Genomic DNA, 14,364 nt, shown 5'->3' with positions numbered 1-14,364 from the left:
CAGACTACAGGGAGTTAGGAAGGAAGTTGAGAAGCAGGACCGCAAAGGTAGTAATCTCGGGACACATGACAGTAAGAATAGGAATAGAATGAGGTGGAGGATAAATGCGTGGCTGAGGGATTGGAGCAGGGGGCAGGGATTCAGATTTCTGGATCATTGGGACCTCTTTTGGGGCAGGTGTGACCTGTACAAAAAGGACAAGGTTGCACTTGAATTCCAGGGGGACCAACATCCTGATGGGGAGGTTTGCTAAGGCTACTGGGGAGAGTTCAAACTAGAATTGTTGGGGGGTGGGAACCGCACTGAAGAGACTGGGGAAGAGGAGGTTGGCTAACAAATAGAGAAAGCTTGTAGACAGTGCGAGAGGGAGGATAGGCAGGTGATAGAGAAGAGACGCGCTCAGACTGAAGGTTTGAGATGCATCTATTTTAACGCAAGGAGTGTTGTGAACAAAGCGGATGAGTTTAGAGCGTGGATCAGTACGTGGGGATATGATGTGGTGGCCATTACAGAGACTTGGATGGCTCAGGGACAGGAATAGTTACTCCAAGTGCTGGGTTTTAGATGTTTCAGAAAGGACAGGGAGAGAGACAAAAGAGGTGGGGGCATGGCACTGTTGATCAGAGATAGTGTCACGGCTGCAGAAAAGGTGGACGCCATGGAGGGATTGTCTACAGAGTCTCTGTGGGTGGAGGTTAGGAACAGGAAGGGGTCAATAACTTTACTGGGTGTATTTTATAGGCCACCCAATAGTAACAGGGATATCGAGGAGCAGATAGGGAAACAGATCCTGGAAAGGTGTAATAATAAGAGAGTTGTCGTGATGGGAGATTTTAATTTCCCAAATATCGATGGGCATCTCCGTACAGCAAGGGGTTTAGATGGGGTGGAGTTTGTTAGGTGTGTTCAGGAAGGTTTCTTGATGCAATATGTAGATAAGCCTACAAGAGGAGAGGCTGTACTTGATTTGGTATTGGGAAATGAACCTGGTCAGGTGTCAGATCTCTCAGTGGGAGAGCATTTTGGAGATAGTAATCATAATTCTATCTCCCTTACAATAGCATTGGAGAGAGATAGGAACAGACAAGTTAGCAAAGCGTTTAATTGGAGTAAGGGGAATTATGAGGCTATCAGGCAGGAAATTGGAAGCTTAAATTGGAAACAGATATTCTCAGGAAAAAGTACGGAAGAAATGTGGCAAATGTTCAGGGGATATTTGTGTGGAGTTCTGCATAGGTACGTTCCAATGAGACAGGGAAGTTATGGTAGGGTACAGGAACTGTGGTGTACAAAGGCTGTAATAAATCTAGTCAAGAAGAAAAGAAAAGCTTACAAAAGGTTCAGAGAGATAGGTAATGTTAGAGATCTAGAAGATTATAAGTCTAATAGGAAGGAGCTTAAGAAGGAAATTAGGAGAGCCAGAAGGGGCCATGAGAAGGCCTTGGCAGACAGGATTAAGGAAAACCCCAAGGCATTTTACAGGTATGTGAAGAGCAAGAGGATAAGATATGAAAGAATAGGACCTATCAAGTGAGACAGTGGGAAAGTGCGTATGGAACTGGAGGAAACAGCAGAGGTACTGAATGAATACTTCACTTCAGAATTCACTATGGAAAAGGAACTTGGTGATTGTAGTGATGACTTGCAGCAGACTGAAAAGATGGAGCATGTCGATATTAAGAAAGAGGATGTGCTGGAGTTTTGGAAAGCATCAACCGGATAAGTCGCCGGGACCGGATGGGATGTACCCCAGGCTACTGTGGAAGGCAAGGGAGGAGATTGCTCAGCCTCTGGCAATGATCTTTGCATCATCAATGGGGATGAGAGAGGTTCCGGATGATTGGAGGGTTGCAGATGCTGTTCCTTTATTCAAGAAAGGGAGTAGAGATAGCCCAGGAAATTATAGACCAGTGAGTCTTACTTCAGTGGTTGGTAAGTTGATGGAGAAGATCCTGAGAGGCAGGATTTATGAACATTTGTAGAGGTATAATATGATTAGGAAAAGTCAGCATGGCTTTGTCAAAGGCCAGTCGTGCCTTACGAGCCTGATTGAATTTTTTGAGGATGTGACTAAACACATTGATGAAGGCAGAGCAGTAGGTGTAGTGTATATTGATTTCAGCAAGGCATTTGATAAGGTACCCCATGCAAGGCTGATTGTGAAAGTAAGGAGGCATGGAATCCAAGGGGACATTGCTTTGTGGATCCAGAACTGGCTTGCCCACAGAAGGCAAAGAGCAGTTGTAGATGGCTCATATTCTGCTGGAGGTCAGTCACCGGTGGAGTGCCTCAGGGATCTGTTCTCGGACCCTTACTCTTCGTGATTTTTATAAATGACCTGGATGAGGAAGTGGAGGGATGGGTTAGTAAGTTTGCTGATGATACAAAGGTGTTGTGGATAGTGTGGAGGGCTGTCAGAGGTTACAGCGGGACATTGATGGGATGCAAAACTGAGCTGAGAAGTGGCAGATGGAGTTAAACCCAGGTAAGTGTGAAGTGGTTCATTTTGGTAGGTCAAATATGATGGCAGAATATAGTATTAATGGTAAGACTCTTGGCAGTGTGGAGGATCAGAGGGATCTTGGGTTCCGAGTCCTGGGACACTCAAAGTAGCTGCGCAGGTTGAATCTGTGGTTAAGAAGGTGTATGGTGTATTGGCCTTCATCAGTCATGGGATTGAGTTTAGAACCCAAGAGGTAATGTTGCAGCTATGTAGGACCCTGGTCAGACCCCACTTGGAGTACTGTGTTCAGTTCTGGTTGCCTCACTACAGGAAGGATGTGGAAGCCATAGAAAGGGTGCAGAAGAGATTTACAAGGATGTTGCTTGGATTGGGGAGCATGCCTTACGAGATTGAACTCGGCCTTTTCTCCTTGGAGCGACGGAGGATGAGAGGTGACCTGATAGAGGTGTATAAGATGATGAGAGGCATTGATCGTGTGGATAGTCAGAGGCTTTTTCCCAGGGCTGAAATGGTTGCCACAAGAGGACATGGATTTAAGGTGTTGGGGAGTAGGTACAGAGGAGATGTCAGGGGTAAGTTTTTTACTTAGAGAGTGGTGAGCGCATGGAATGGGCTGCCGGCAATGGTGGTGGAGGCAGATATGATAGGGTCTTTCAAGAGACTTTTGGATAGGCACATGGAGCTTAGAAAAACAAAGGGCTAAAGGTAAGCCTAGTAATTTCTAAGATAAGGACATGTTCAGCACAACTTTGTGGGCCGAAGGGCCTGTATTGTGCTGTAGGTTTTCTATGTTTTTATGTTTCTAAGTACCTTCAAATGCATTAATATATTAGCTATATACTGACTCAGTAGCATGACTGACTCAGAGTTTTGTGCTCAATAGTAACAAAGATTCAATGGCAACAAGATATAAAACATTACTGCACAGTACAAGCCATTCTGCCCACGATGTTGTGCTGACATTTTAACCTACCCTAAGATCAATCTAACCCTTCCCTCTACACACCCCACTATTTGTTATCACCCATGTGCCTAACTAAGAGTTTCTTAAATATCCCTAATTTATCGGCCTCCAGCACCAACCCGGCAAGCACGTTCCACATACTCACTGCTCTCAGTGTTAAAATAACTTAACTCTGACATCCTCCCCATCTTTTCTTCCAATCACCTTAAAATTATGTAGAATGTGGTGAGGATGGGGGGGTGGGAGATGGACTTTTCTCAGCCTTCGCAGAAAGTAGAGACGCTGCTGGGCTTTCTTTGCTATGGAGCTGGTGTTGAGGGACCAGGTGAGATTCTCTGCCAAGTGAACACCAAGAAATTTGATGCTCTTAACAATCTCTACGGAGGAAGGGGGAGGAAGAAATACAAGGTAGTAGGTGATAGGTGAAACTGGGGGAGGGGGAGGTGTGAAGTAAAGAGCTGGGAAGTTGATTGGTGAAGCAAATAAAGGGCTGGAGAAGGGGGAATCTGATGGGAGAGGACAGAAGGCTTTGGAAGAAAGAAATGGGGAGGAGCGATAGAGGGAAGTGATGCACAGGTAAGGAGACGTGGTGAGAGAGGGAAATAGGAATGGGGAATGGTGAAAGGTGGGGGGGGGGTTGCCTTTCAAGTTCAAGAAATCGATGTTCATGCTATCATGTTGGAGGATACCCAGACGGAATATAGAGTGTTGTTTCTCTAACCTGAGAGTGGCTTCATTGTGGCAATAGAAGAAGCCACTGGCTGATGGAGTGTAGGTGCTCTGCGAAGTGGTCTCCCAATCTACATCAAGTCTCAGCTACAGTATATACATGCTATATTCCTTTCAATATTCAATGGATTTCAATGAGATTCCCTCACATTCTTCTAAACCCCAGCAAATACTGGCCCCAAGCCATCCAATGCTCTTCATATGTTAACCCTTTCATTCCCTGAATCATTCTCATGAACCTCCTCTGGACCCTCACCAATGCCTTATAAAGCCTCAACATCACATCCTTGTTCTTATATTTCAGTCCTCTGAAAATGAGTGCTGACGTTGCATTTACCTTCCTCACCACCAACCCAACCTGCAAGGAAATCCTGTACATGCACTACCAAGTCCCTTTGCGCCTCTCCGCAGGTAGGAAATAGTCTAAGTCTTTATTCCTTCTACTAATGTGCATGACCATACACTTCCCTACACTATAATTCACCTGCCTCTTCTTTGCCTATTTTCCCTATCTGTTCAAGTTCTTCTGCAGACTTCCTTCTTCCCCAACACTACCTACCCCTCCATGTATCTTTGTATCATAAAACATAGAACATAGATCACAGAAATCTACAACACATTACAGGCCCTTTAGCCCACAATGCTGTGCTCACCATATAACCTACTCTAGAAACTGCCCAGAATTTCCCTACCGCATAGCCCTCTATTTTTCTAAGCTCCATGTACCTATCTAAGAATCTCTTAAAAAAACCCTGTTGTATCCACCTCTACCACCACTGACAGTGCATTCCGTGCACCCACCACTCTCTGTGTGAAAAGCTTACCTCTGACATCCCCTCTATATCTCCTTCTAAGCACCTTAAAACTATGGACCCTCATGTTAGCCATTTCAGCCCTGGGAAAAAGCCTCTGACTATCGATCAATGCCTCTCATCATCTTAAACACCTGTCAGGTCACATTTCATCCTCCATCGCTCCAAGGAGAAAAGACCAAGTTCACTCAACCTATAGCATGCTCTCCAATCCAGGAAACAGCCTTGTAAATCTCCTCTCTATAATATCCACATCCTTCCTGTAGTGAGGTGACCAGAACTGAACACAGTACTCCAAGTGGGGTCTAACTAAGGTCTTAGATAGCTGTAACATTACCTCACGGCTCATGAACTCAATCCCACGGTTGATGAAGGCCAACACACAATACACCTTCTCAACAACACTGTCAACCTGCGCAGCAGCTTTGAGTGTCCTGAGTATACAACCCATTTTCTCTCTGATCCTCCATACTACGAACAATCTTACTATTAATATTATATTCTGTCTTCAAATTTGACCTACCGAAATGAACCACTTCACATTTATCTGGGTTGAACTCTAACTACCACTTCTCAGCCCAGTTCTACACCCTATCTATGTCCCATTGTAACCTCTGATAACCATCCAGACTATCCACAACACCCTCAACTTTTGTGTCATCAACAAACTTACCATTCTACTTCCTCATCCAGATCATTTATAAACATCACAAAGAGGAAGGATCCCAGAACACCACTGGTTACTGACCTCCATGCAGAATATGAACCATCTACAGCCACCCTTTGCCTTCTGTGGTCAAGCCAGTTCTCAATCCACAAAGCAAGGTCTCCTTGGATCCCATGCCTTCCTTACTTTCTGAGTGAGACTTGCATGGGAAACCTTATTAAATGAATTCCATATACACTACATCCACTGCTCTACCTTCATCAATGTGATTTGTTACATCCTCAAAGAATTCAATTAGCCCGGTAAGGCACAACCTGCCCTTGACAAAGCCATCCTGACAATCCCTAATCAGATTGTCTCTCCAAATGCTCATAAATCCTGCCTCTTATCATCTTCTCCAACAACTTACCCACCAGCGAAGTAAGACTCACTGATCTATAATTTCCTTGGGTTATCTCTACACCCTTTCTTGAACAAGGGATCTACATTTGCAACCCTTCAATCCTCTGGTACTTCTCCTGTCCCTATTGATGCAAAAATCATTGCCAAAGGCTCAGCAATCTCCTCCTTCACTTCCCACAGTAGATTGTGGTATATCTCATCTGGACCCGGAGACTTATCTAACTTAATGCTTTTCAAAAGCTCCAGCACATCCTCTTTCTCAATGTCTATCTGCTCAAGCATTTCAGTCTACTGCAAGTCATCCCCACAACTGCCAATGTCTTTTTCCCTGGTGAATATTGAAGCAAAGTATTTATTAAGTACCTCCACTACCTCGTCTGACTCCATGCACACATTTCCACTATCACACCTGATTGGTCTAATCGCAGATGGCTCATCCTCTTGCTCTCCGCATACTTGTAGAAACTAAGGGTTTTCCTTAATCCTGCTCACCAGGGCCTTCTCATGGCCCCTTCTAGTTCTCCTAATTTAATTCTTAAGCTCCTTCCTGGTAACGTTGTAATTTTCTAGAGCTCTATCAGTACCTAGTTTCTTGAACCTTTCATAAGCTTTTCTTTTCTTCTTAACTAGATTTTCTACATCCTTTGTCCACCATTGTTCCAGTACCCTACCATCCTTTCCATGTCTCAATGGAACATATCTATGCAGTACGCCATGCAAATGTTCCCTGAACATTTGCCACATTTCTGCCGTATGTTTCTCTAAGAACATCTGCTCCCAGTTTATTCTCCCAAGTTCCTGCTTAATAGCATCATTTTATCCCCTACCCCAATTAAAAGTTTTCCCAAATTGTCTGCTCCTATCCCTCTCCCGAGCTCTGGTAAAAGAGATAGAGTTGTGATCACTACCTCCAAAATGCTCTCCCACTGAGAGATCTGACATCTGACCGGGTTCATTCCCCAATACCAGATCAAGCACAGCCTCTCTCTAGTTGGCTTATCTACATATTGCATCAGGAAGCCTTCTTGAACACACCTAACAAACTCCACCTCATCCAAGCCCCTTGCTCTAAGGAGATGCCAGTCAATGTTAGGAAATTTATAATCACCAATCACAACAACCCTATTATTATTGCACCATTCCAGAATCTGCCTCCCTATCTGCTCCTTGATGTCTCTGTTACTGTTGGAGGGTCTGTAAAAACACCCAGTAGAGTTATTGCTCCCTTCTTGTTTCTGACTTCCACCCACAATGACTCAGTAAACGATCCTTTTCTGCAGCCCTGACACTATCCCTGATTAGCAATGCCACAACCCCACCTCTTTTTGCCTCCCTCCCCGTCCTTTTTGAAACATCTAAAGCCCAGCACACTCAGCAGCCATTCCTGCCCCTGAGACATCTGAGTCCCTGTAATGGCTACTACATTGTAGTTCTATGTACTGATCCCCGCTCTAAGTTCATCCGCCTTGTTTATGATACTCCATGCATTAAAATAGACACATCTCATACCATCTAGTTGAATGCATCTTTGCTCTATCATCTGCTTGTCCTTCCTCACAAACTCCCTGCAAGCTGTCTCTACTTGAGCACCAACTGCCCATCATCTGCCTCTTCATTTTGGTTCCCAAACCTCTGCAAATCCAGTTTAAACCTTCCCCAACGGCATTAGCAAATCTCTCTCCCAGGATAATGGTTCCCCTCCAGTTCAGGTGCAACCTGTCCCACTTGTAGAGGTCACCCCTTCCCCAGAAAAGGTTCCAATAATCGAAGAACTTGAAGCCCTGTCCCCTGCACCATCTCCTCAGCCTCTCATTCATCTGCACTAACTTCCTGTTGTGACCTTCACTAGCTCGTGGCACTGGGAGTAATCTGGAGATTACCACCTTGGAGCCCCCGCTCTTCAGACTCCTTCCTAACTCCCTAAACTAACTGCACAGGGCCTTTACTCTTCTCCTGCCAATGTCACTGGTACCAATAGGTACCACAACCTCCGGCTGCTCACCCTCCCCTTCAAGCATATTCTGCAACTGCTCAAAGTCATCCTGGACCTTAGCACCCAAGAGACAACACACTATCCTGGCATCTCCTTTGCTGCCACAGAATCTCTAATCTGTCCCCTTATCTATCAAGTTCCCTATTATTATTGCTCCGCCTGACTTCACCCTACCCTTCTGAGGCTCAGAGCCGACCACAATGCCATTGGTTTGGCTGCTGCTGCCTTGCCAAAATAGATCATCCCCCTCAGCAGAATCCAAAGCAATATACCTGTTGCTGAGTGGAATGGCCACAGGGGGATTCTGCTCTGACTTCTTTCTTAGTGTTCACCCATCTACTCCCTGAATTCTGCACTCGGGGTGTAGCCATCTGCTCAAAAGTCTTATCTATCAATTACTCTGCTTTCCAGATGACCCTTAGTTCATCCAGCTCCAGCTCCAGCTCCTTAATGTGGTCTTTCAGGAGTTGGAGTTGTATGAACTTCCTGCAGGTGTGATCATCAGAGAGACCATCAGGTTCCATAAATTCCCACATTCCACTTCCATATCCGCCATCCTGTCTGCACTGTACAATGGACGACCAAGGCCAAATCAAACCAATAACAAAAGGAACAACTTATCCTTCTTAACTGTTTCCTTGACCTCAGCCTTTTGAGTTAAAGCCTCTAAGTTTCCATTCTGACTCTAGCCGCCACTCTGACAATGGCTGGACTAATGATGGCCACTCTGCCAGATCCTATCTCTCTTTTATGGTTTAAAAAAATAAGAAAAAAAACACACAAGGAGGAAGAACTCACCACATATGGTAGTACTCCATCTGCTTTCTGCTGCCACCGATACCTCTGTGATGCCTTTGCAATGCATCATCTGCAAACTTGACCACAAAGCCATCTATTCCATCATCCAAATCATTGACATATAACACAGAAAGAAGCAGCCCCAATACCAACTCCTGCAGAATATTACTAGTCACTGGCAGCCAACCAAAATAGGCCTCCTTTATTCCTACTTTTCACCTCCTGACAGTTTGCTAATCTTCTATCCATGTTAGTATCTTTCCAGTAATACCAAGGGCTCTTATCTTGTTAAGCAGCCTCATGTGTGACACCTTGGCAAAGGCCTTTAGAAAATCCAAGTAAGCAACATCCACTTACTCTCCTCTGTCTATCCTACCTGTTATTTTTCAAAGAATTCCAACAGATTTTGCAGGAAATATTTCCCCTTAAGGAAACCATGCTAACTTTGGCCTAGTTTATCGTGTGCCTCCAAGTCCCCCAAAACTTCAGCCTTAATGATGGACTCCAACATCTTCCAACCGCTGAAGTCCAGTTAATTGGCCAATAATTTCCTCTCTTCTGCCTCCCTCCCTTCTTAAAGATTGGAGTGATATTTGCAATTTTCCATTTCTCCAGAACCATTCCAGAATCTAGTGATTCTCGAAAGATCATTACTAATGCCTCCACAATCTCTTCAGCTTCCTCTTTCAGAACCTTGTGGTGCAGTCTATCTGGTCCAGGTGACTGATCTATCTTTGGACATTTCAGCCTCCAAGCACCTTCTCCTTAGCAACAGCAATAGCAACTACACTCACTTCTACCGACTGACACTCAAATTTCTGGCACACTGCTAGTGTAGTCCACAGTGAAGACTGGCACAAAATACTTAAGTTCCTCTGCCATTTCCTTGTTCCCCATTACTACGTCTCCAGTGTCATTTTCCAGTGGTTCAATGTCCACTATTGCCTCTCTTTTACTGTTTTAAAAATTGGTATTTTCTTTGCTATTATTCATTTGTTTACCTTCATTTTTATCTTTTCTCTCCTGAATTTTTTTTAGTTGCCTTCTGTTGGTTTTTAAAAGCTTCCCAATCCTCTAACTTTCCACTAAGTTTTGCTATACTATATGCCCCCTCTTTTGCTTTTACGCTGTCTTTGACTTCCCTTGTCAGCCATGGTTGCCTCACACTCCCATTAGAATACTACTTCATCTTTGGAACATATTTGTCCTTGTCTTCTGAATTGCCCTCAGAAACTTATGCCTTTGCTGTTCTGCTGTCATCCCTGCTAGTGTTGCCTTCCAATACACACTGATCTGCTCCTCACTCATGCCTCTGTCATTCCTTTTACTCGACTGTATACTGATACATCTCACTTTATCCTCTCCCTTTCAAATTGCAGGGTGAATTCTATCATATTATGATCAATGCCTTCCAAGAGTCATATGTATCAGTGTTACAGTGGAGGAAGGGAATTACAGAGACTGCCATGGGGTGCGAAAGCTGGAATGAAGTGTGGTGCTGAGTGGTTCTGGAAAAACATAAGTGGATATCAGAAAACGGGTCAGATAACCATTCACGAGGGATTCTGCAGATGCTGGAAATTCAAGCAACACACATCAAAGTTGCTGGTGAACGCAGCAGGCCAGGCAGTATCTCTAGGAAAAGGTACAGTCGACGTTTCAGACCGAGACCCTTCGTCAGGACTAACTGAAAGAAGAGTTACTAAGAGATTTGAAAGCAGGAGGGGGAGGGGGAGATCCAAAATGATAGGAGAAGACAGGAGGGGGAGGGATGGAGCCAAGAGCTGGACAGGTGATTGGCAAAAGGGATATGAGAGGATCATGGGACAGGAGGCCCAGGGAGAAAGAAAAGGGGGAGGGGGGAAAACCCAGAGGATGGGCAAGGGGTATAGTCAGAGGGACAGAGGGAGAAAAAGGACAGAGAGAGAAAGAATGTGTATATATAAATAAATAACGGATGGGATACAAGGGGGAGGTGGGGCATTAGCGGAAGTTTGAGAAGTCAATGTTCATGCCATCAGGTGGAGGCTACCCAGACAGAATATAAGGTGTTGTTCCTCCAACCTGAGTGTGGTTTCATCTTTACAGTAGAGGAGGCCGTGGATAGACATATCAGAATGGGAATGGGATGTTTTTTCCCCCCCTCCCCCTTTTCCTTCTCCCTGGGCCTCCTGTCCCATGATCCTCTTGTATCCCTTTTGCCAATCATCTGTCCAGCTCTTGGCTCCATCCCTCCCCCTCCTGTCTTCTCCTACCATTTTGGATCTCCCCCTCCCCCTCCCACTTTCAAATCTCTTACTAACTCTTCTTTCAGTTAGTCCTGACGAAGGGTCTCGGCCTGAAACGTCGACTGCACCTCTTCCTAGAGATGCTGCCTGGCCTGCTGCGTTCACCAGCAACTTTGATGTGTGTTGCTCAGATAACCATTGATATATTCCATCGCACAAGCTGCTGGAGGAACTCAGAAGGCCAGATAGCATCTATGGAAAAGAATAAACAGTGAACGTTTCAGGCTGAGACCCTTCATTAGGACCTGTTCGTGAGTCCTGATAAAGGTTCTCTGCCAAAATGTCGACTGTTTACTCTTTTCCATAGATGCAGCCTTGCCTGCTGAGTTCCTCCAGCATTTTGTGTCTATTACTTTTATAAGGGGTTTCTTCTTTTATGTTACTGCGTATGTTAATCAACATGGTTTCTTTGTTAAGTTATAATTAAAATAGTTTCTCTGTGATGTTAACTGCTGAGACAGTGATTCTTTTTCTAGCAGCTAGCAGCTTGTTTGGGTTATCACTAATGATAAGGAGAGAACGAACCAATGGGTGTCCATGTTATTCTTTTTTGGGGTGATAGTCTGTCTCATATGGCTGGGAACCAGTGTGTTTGGCGGGCTTTTGGGAGGAGAGACCGGGAGTAAGACAGTCGTGCTGGAAGCGCTCTGGTGGATCACCTTGGGTGGTTCTGAGCTGCGAGTCGAGGTCGGAGTGGATGGCAGAGTGAAGAGAGAAGACCCCGGGTATTTGAGCTCCAACTGTGTGTGCACCAAGAAGTTGAACTTTGATAAGTCTGGAGCCTTTTTCTTTTTCTTTTATATTGTACCTCTATTAATCTCATAGTCCCAGTAAGATTTACAAAGTGTAATCTGTAAAGTGTACATTGTGTGCGGTCTGATGATAGATGTTTGAGGTCAAACCAGGTGGCAGTGCACAGCATCCGACGCAACCGGGAGACACGGTTGGGCGGCGGACGGGGTTTCCCCGGATAAATATGAGCTGACATAGCTGAGCATTACACTTTGATTTCCAGCAATGGCAGATTTTCTCTTCTTTGTATATTCCATCACTTTGTTTATGGAAAGTTGATTATACTTTAGGAGTAAGCATTGATTGTAATTATCCAATACTGCCATAACAGTCTAGAAGTTTTAACATAAAACTCCAACAACATTCATTACTCTACTGTCACTAGTTAAGGATCCAGTTCAGTTATACTGATCGGGCAGTATGCTAAGTCCAACGGTCTTCAGCTAACTTGATCAATGGTGTTTCTTCTGTCATAAGATGGAGATGTAAGCTGATGACTACACAATATTCAATTCTATTTGCAACTCCTCAGCTAATAAAGCAGTCCATGCCAATGCACAGGAAGATGTAGAGAACAATCAGGACTAGGCTGACAAATGGCAGGTAACATATGCATCACAGAAAGGTCAGGCAATGGCTACTTCCGAGAAGAGTGTCTACACACCTACTCTTGACATTCAGTGTTATTGGTCCCTCACCATCTATATTCTAGAGATCACCATTGAACAGAAGCTCAACTCACAAAAATATTATGTCCTCTGGAGCAGGTCAGTTTGGATATCTTCTCAGCTCCTAATATCCAAAGTCTTTCCACCATCTACAACTTGGAGGGTGAAGGGATATTCATCATCTGCATAGATGAATGGTGGTGAAACAATGCTCCTGTGTGACACCATCCAGGTAAATGCAGCCTTCCTGCCTGGCAGACCATCCAGTAGTTAATATTTACTCCCTCCATCAGTAGTGTACAGTGATGCATTATGAATACTTGCCTCAGTTAGACCATAGACCATAAGACATAGGAGCAGAATTAGGCCATTCAGTTGATCAAGTCTGCTCTGCCATTCCATCATGGTAGATTTATTATCCCTCCCAATCCCATTCTCCTGACATCTATCCAAAACCTTTGATTCACTTGTTAAAGAACTTATCAACCCCCACTTTAAACATAACCACTGACTTGGCCTCCACAGCAATGAATTCCACAGATTCACCACCCTCTGGCTAAAGAAATTCCTCTTCATCTCTGTTTGTAAAGGAATGTGCTTCCTTTCCGAATCTGTTCCCTGGTCAGAATAGACTGTTTTTTGGTAAAAGGTCATAAAAATGAAACATTAACTCATGTTTATCTCTTTGCAGATGCTGCCTGACCTATTGGAACATAGAGTCATAGATTATGACTGAATAGAAACAGGCCCTTTGACCCATTTAGTCCATGCCAAACTATTATTAGTGCCTTTCTGAGGTTGGCCTGGTTAAAGTCCCCAGCCGTAATGAGCAAAGCCTCCAGATACCTGGTCTCAAGTTCACTGATGTTGGCATACAGTATGTTCAGAGCACACTCCACGTCCACCTGGGGGGAATGTAGACCGCTGTCAGTATGACGGAGGTGAATTCCTGAGGCAGGTAGTAGGGGGCGACACTTCACCGATGGGTGTTCCAGGGCCGGGCTGCAGGAGCTTGTCAGTGCCACTGTGTCCGAGCACCACACAGTGTTGATCAGTAGGCAGACACCACCTCCCCTCATCTTGCCCAAAGTCACCGTGTGGTCCATCTGATGGATTGAGGATCCCTCTGGTCGGATGGCACAGTCGGGGGTGGCACAGGATGAACCGGACCTGGTGGCATCGAGATTCATCATCACCGAGGAGGACGTTAGAAGGGCCTTCCCGAAGATAAATCTAAGGAAGGCGACGGGCCCAGATGGCATCCCAGGACGGGTTCTCCAGGCCTGTGCAAGCGAGCTAGCTGGAGTGTTTGCTGACATCTTCAACTGCTCCTTGCTTCAGTCTAAGATCCCCTTGTGTTTTAAGAAGGCAACGATAATCCCAGTGTCGAAGAAGAGCAAGGTGGTATGCCTGAATGACTATCGACCTGTGGCTCTGACATCAATTGCTATGAAGTGCTTCGAGAGATTGGTTATGGCACACATCAACCACAGCCGACCGTCAACCTCGATGCTTTGCAATTCGCCTACGGGAGCAGCAGGTCAACGGCAGATGCCATCTCTCCGGCCCTACATTCCTCCTTAGAACACCCGGAGAATAAAGACGCATATGTAATGCTCCTTTTCATCGACTACAGCTCTGCCTTTAATACCATCATTCCAAATAAACTGATTCCTAAGCTCCGGAACCTGGGCCTTAGCACTCAGATCTGCAGCTGGATCTTCAACTTCCTCACAGACAGGACCCAGGCTGTAAAAACAGGGGACAAGCTCTCCTCTACAATCACT

This window comes from Mobula hypostoma, chromosome 8, assembly GCF_963921235.1.
Source record: "Mobula hypostoma chromosome 8, sMobHyp1.1, whole genome shotgun sequence".
Classification (NCBI taxonomy): domain Eukaryota; kingdom Metazoa; phylum Chordata; class Chondrichthyes; order Myliobatiformes; family Myliobatidae; genus Mobula; species Mobula hypostoma.
Note: the sequence above shows the minus strand (reverse complement) of the source record.